Genomic DNA, 6,206 nt, shown 5'->3' on the forward strand with positions numbered 1-6,206 from the left:
TTTGCTCATGGGTCTGCAAATCACCTGGTGGGTCTGCTTCAGGTTGTGGGTTGGCTGACTGCTGGGTTGGGCTGGGATTAGCAGGGTTTAGCTACAGATTGGGATGAAGTCTACTTCACGTGACTCCTCATTCTCCTTGGACCAGAGACTGTTGTTGTTGTTGTTAGGAGCTGTCTAGTTGATTTTCAACTCATAGAGACTCTATGTGACAGAGTAAAACTGCTCCGTAGGGTTTTCTAGACTATAATCTTTATGGGGAGCCCTGGTGGTGCAGTGATTAAGAGCTTGGCTGCTAACCAAAAGGTCAGCAGTTTGCTGCTCCTTGGAAACCCTATGAGGTAGTTCTCCTCTGTCCTATAGGGTCACTATGAGTCGGAATCGACTTGATGGCAACTGGTTTGGTTTTTTTTGGTTTAATCTTTACAGGGGCAGATCACTTACCTGGGACATATTCTTCTTATGACTGGCAGAAGAACAAGAACACCAAGTCAAACTGGGGAAGCACGTTTGAGGTTGCTGCTGGAGTCATCCACTAACATTTCTGTCATGGATTGAATTATGTCCCCCCAAAAATGTATGTATCAGTTTGGCTGGGCCTTGGTTCCCGGTTTTGTGTGATTTTCCTTTATGTTGTAAACCCTGCCTCTATGATGTTAATGAGGGAGGATGGGCGGCAGTTGTGTTAGTGAGGCAGGACTCAATCTACAAGATTGGATTGTGTCCTGAGGCAATCTCTTGAGATATAAAAGAGAGAAGTGAGCAGAGAGACAGGGGGACCTCATGCCACCAAGAAAGCAGAGCCAGGAGCAGAGCGTGTCCTGTGGACCCAGGGTCCCTGCACGGAGAAGCTCCTAGTCCGGGGGAACATTGACGAGAAGGCCGACAAAGAGAGAAAGCCTCTCCCTGGAGCTGACGCCCTGAGTTTGGACTTTAAGCCTACTTCACTGTGAAGAAATAAATTTCTCTTTGTTAAAGCCATCCACTTGTGGTATTTCTGTTATAGAAGCACTGGATGACTAAGACAATTTCATTGGCCAAACCAAGTTTCATGGGCAAGCTCTAAACAGTGGGGCAAGGAGTACTCTCCATCCTGAGGGAGGGAAGTGTGAGTATTTGCTGCATAATACTCCAATATATCGATGAAGCTATAATCAAGGCATTTTCCATTCTGATGGAAACCACGTAAATGGTAGAAACTATTGCTTTCCTCATCCTAAGCCACTTTACTTTAGCTCTCAAACAACCTGCTTTCACTTTTCCCAAAGCTTTTAACTTATACGATATAAAATTAATATAATACTATCAGCTGAGAATTATTTTGATCATTTACAGAACAGCTTAGAATCTTTGAGCTCAATTTTTTCTCTGAGTCAATAGATGCAGAATGTATATGATTTCTAGGTGGCTAGAAGCGCTTGCTATCAGTAACAACAAATGGTTACACAAGGGTTTTTGGGAACAAACTGATCCCTTTTTCACTTCCTTCTCTGTAAACATGAGTTTCTTCCTGTCAGGGGTAGCTCCACCTTGCCCAGGAATGCTCAGTCTTCCGCCAGTTGCTCCAAGGCTACCAATTCTACCATGAGTTTTAACTGCAAGGAGGGAAAGGCAGAGTAGGTGCCTAGTTAGGACGGATCTACTATGGTTCTGGGCCAGTGCTATGTGTTTTCATTAACTTCTATACGTAAATTAATGTTTGAGGGGAAGAGAAAATGTCTGTCTTTTCCCAAAGTCCTGATTTCTTGGGCTTGGCTTGAATTTGGATTCATCTTTTGCTTTCATTCTTGCATTCACAGTGATTGTCCTGAGTCTTTAATAAGAAGCTAGTCTTGCTGATAACATCAATAGTTTTGCTGGGGTGTGAGGCTGAGGGGGAAGTTCATGTAACTTTGGGGCAACGGCGGGGGGTGGGGGGAGTGAAAGTGAACTATTTTTAGCTGAATCCGAGTGGAGGCAATTCACTTAAATAATCCAAAGACTTTAGCAATATCTTTAGATTGACTTTAATGAGTAGTTAGCCTGAAATCGCTGCAGGCTCCAGGAGGTAGACCAAATCTATTGAGTGCCTCTCCTGGGAGACGAGGCTTGTACCATGGCGCGGTGTCAGCTTCCTCCATGCCCCCAGCACAGCGCTCAGCATGGGAGCATTTCTGCTCATCATACTAATTGGTGGCTAAGGACAGACAGAACAGAAAGGGGCACTTATTTCACTAATAAGCAGAAAAGCTTTCTCAGGAAAGAGAAGACAGGCTTACAGAAAGGAAGAGGCAGGGAGTCCTCAAGCAAGCATACAGGTGACACTTGTGACTTTTTTAAACAACTCCGAACAGGCAATTTCCATTTAATTTCTTTTCAGAGTAAGAGACACATAGAAGCAGTATGCTAAAGCGGCTGCAGTGTCTGGGAAAGATAAAGAAACTGGTTTTAATTTGCCTTCCATTTCTGCTGCTAATGACACCCTGTTGAGACAGACTATAATATTAACGCACAAATTCCCACAAATCAAGTAACGTTCTTTCAGTTAGGATGTCTTGGCCTATTATAAGATCTCTTTAGCACAAGTTATATCATTAAAAGAAAATATAACATAAAAAGTAATTTACCTCACCTCCATGAAAGGAAAAGACTGGAGAAACAGAATTATAGGCCCTTTCCCACATTAGAAAGTCCCAGTTAATTTTATGATCTTCATTTCCCATTACTTCAAATATCTGAACTATGAACACAGAAGCTTCCCTTAGTTAAAACAAACACAATGCCTTCATTTTATTTAGTATTCTTAACAGCTTCTTCTTAAGATGTAGATTTTAATAGTTTAGCTATTTTATTTTCATGAAAGTGATATTATTTACCTTTCATACCGTTCCTTATGCTGTAGTTTCAAAGCAATTTATACATTTATTAACCATTCTTCACAAAATATCTACATGAAAATATGGAAGGCCAGTTGACAAAGTGGATCAAAAATTATATACAAAAGAGTGAAGAATTACGATTGGAAATGAAGTATTTCAACTTTCTTTCCATTTAATATTCTGCAAAGTAACTAATGAGATATTCACTTTCCTAGGTTGATTAAAGATGAAGTAAAAAATTATAGATTAAAGATCATTTAGATCAAATTATATAGATCAGGATTATTTCCAAGTGTAATACTCTTTACAATATATAGATATAATGTGATATACAGAAATAATGTTTCTAAAGACCCAGGTAACTATCATACAGTCACAGATACCTTTTTTTCTTTTTTTAATGTTAGGTCTATTAAAAAACTTATGGTAAAGTAAACCTCTATAGTGATTCAGCTGAATATTGAAAACTATTAATTATATAAACATTTGAGTCTTTTTTTTTTTTTTTAAGAATTACATCCAATATAGATTTTAGAGATTAAAAAGAGAGAGAGCAAGCCAAGGAAAGCGTCTGGCATATCCATCAGCACTCAGTTTAAGTGTCTGATGAAAGAATAAATGACCTCACAATCAGAGAAGGTGGCAGATGTAAACTCCCCCCACTCCCAATAGCAATTACTGTAAGATTTTTCCAAAACACATTTTCTTCTCAGCAGTTTTAAGACCTAATCTCTATCAGGGAAAAGCACACACTTTTGAGTTTTTCTAAGCAAAAGGACCCAGTGTACACAATTTGTCTGGTGCTTTCCCTTGTGTCATGGGTTGAATTGTGTCCTCCAAAAATATGTGTCAACTTGGCTAGGCCATGATTCCCAGTATTGTGTGGTTGTCCTCCATTTTGTGATCTGATGTAACTATCCTATATTTTGTGATATATTGTAAATCCTAACCTCTATATGTTAATGAGGCAGGATCAGCGTGGGGTGTATCTTGAGTCACAGCCTTACAAGAGGGTATGACTCAAGTCACACACTTAAGTCACACGCTTGCTTGAGTCATATTTTTTATCTTATAAGAGATAAAAGGAGAGAGAAGTGAGCAGAGAGGGGAGGGAGCTTACTGCCACCAAGGAAGAAGAGTCAGGAGCAGAGCACATCCTTTGGCCCCAGGGTCCCTGTGCTGAGAATCTCCTAGACCCAGGTGAAGATTGATGCCAAGACATATGGAGATCTCCAAGGAATGCTGGGCCTGCAGATATTGAAAAGAGACAAAGATCTTCTCCCAGAGCTGACACAGAGAACAGCCTTCCCCTAGAGAATGTGGACTTCTAGCCTCCTAAACTGTGAGAGAATAAATTTGTTTGTTAAAGCCATCCACCTGTGGTATTTCTGTTAGAGCAGCACTGGATAACTAAGATACTTTGACACAAAATTAACCTGGCACCACTAACCTCACATTCTGGCAAAAGTAGCACTATAGGTCAGAAGTGCCTTGTGGGGAGTAGACATGCCATTGGTCTGGGCTGACTCTGAGGAGAGGCCCTGCAAAGGATTGAGCATATGCTCGTATTCCTTATTTTTCCTCCACTCTTGTAAAATAAGGGCAGAGTCTGCAATTTTCTTTCTGAGAATGAAAAGTGGACCTAGGTATGCCTATCTGTACCTCTTTATATGGAGTTTTATAAAGTCATGGTCATAGTATTTCCTTGCATAGGAATAAACCACTCACACTTCTAGAAGACAGTATGAAAAGAAATGCTGCAAAGCTGAGGCTAAGGGACTGAGATTTTGCCACATCTGCTCCAAAAGTACAAATGCTCCTTTCCTAAGTGGATATGAAACAAAATATTTAAATAAATGAGAATAAGCTCAGAGCAATTCTAAGGTTATAATTTACGAAGACCTAGAATAAACTTGCTATAAAATTTGAGATGCTAACAAAATTATCTTTTCTAAAAATTATTTCCCATACAAAAATTTATACATACATTGTTATGTGACTCTAAGTGCTCTCCCCATACTGTGACAGCATACTCCTCCTTTCCACCCATGATTCCCCATGTCCATTCAACCAGCTCCTAACCTTCTCTGCCTTCCCATCTTACCTCTGGACAGAAGCTGCCCGTTTAGTCTCTTGTATCTACTTGACCTAAGAGGCACACTCCTCACGAGTATCACTTTATATCCCACAGTCCAGTCCAATCGCTGTCTGAAGAGTTGGCCTCAGAAACTGTTTTAGTTCTGGGCTGATAGAGACTCCAGGGGCCATGCTTTCCAGGGTTCCTCCAGTCTCAGTCAGACCATTAAGTCTGGTCCTCTTACTAGAATTTGAGTTCTGCACCCCACCTTTCTCCTGCTCCATCCGGGACTCTCTGTTGTGTTCCCTGTCAGGGCAGTCATTGGTGGTAGCCAGGCACACCATCTACTTCTTCTGGTCTCAGGTTGATGAAGTCTCTGGTTTATGTGGCCCTTTCTGTCTGTTGGGCTAATACTTTCCTTGTGTCTTTGGTGTTCTTCTTTCTCCTTTACTGCAGGTGGTTGGGACCCATTGACGCATCTTAGATGGCTGCTTGCAAGCTTTTAAGACCCCAGCTGCCACTCACCAAATTAGGATGCACAAAATTTTCTTAATAAGCTTTGTTAGCCAATTGACCTAGATGTCCCCTGAAAGCATGGGCCCCAGATCCCTACTCCTGCTACTCTGTTCCTCAAAGTGTTTGGTTGTACTCAGGAAACTTCTTAGCTTTGGTTTAGTCCAGTTGGGCTGACTTCCCCAGTAGTGTGTGCTGTCCTTCCCTTCACCTAAGATAATTCTTGTCTACTATCTAGTTAGTAAATAACCCTCACCCTCCCTCCCCACCCTCCTAACCATCAAAGAGTGTTTTCTTCTGTGTTTAAACCTTTTCTTGAGATCTTATAATAGCAGTCTTATACAATATTTGTCCTTCTGTGACTGACTAAATTCACTCAGCATAATGAGTTCCAGCTTCCTCCATGTTATAAGATGTTTCACGGCTTCATCATTGTTCTTTATCATTGCATAGTATTCCATTGTGTGGCTCTACCATAATTTGTATACCCATTCATCCCTTGATGGGCACCTAGGTTGTTTCCATCTTTTTGCTATTGTGAACAGTGCTGAACTGAATATGGGTGTGCATATATCTATTCGTGTGATGGCTCTTATTTCTCTAGGATATATTCCAAGGAGTGGGATAGCTGGATCGTATGGTACTTCTATTTCTAGCTTTTTAGGTAAGCGCCAAGTTGATTTCCAAAGTGGTTGTACCATTTTACATTCCCACCAACAGTGAATAAGTGTTCCAGTCTCTCCACAACCTCTCCAGCATTT

The sequence above is a fragment of the Trichechus manatus genome, unplaced genomic scaffold (assembly GCF_000243295.1).
Source record: "Trichechus manatus latirostris isolate Lorelei unplaced genomic scaffold, TriManLat1.0 scaffold00133, whole genome shotgun sequence".
NCBI lineage: Eukaryota > Metazoa > Chordata > Mammalia > Sirenia > Trichechidae > Trichechus > Trichechus manatus.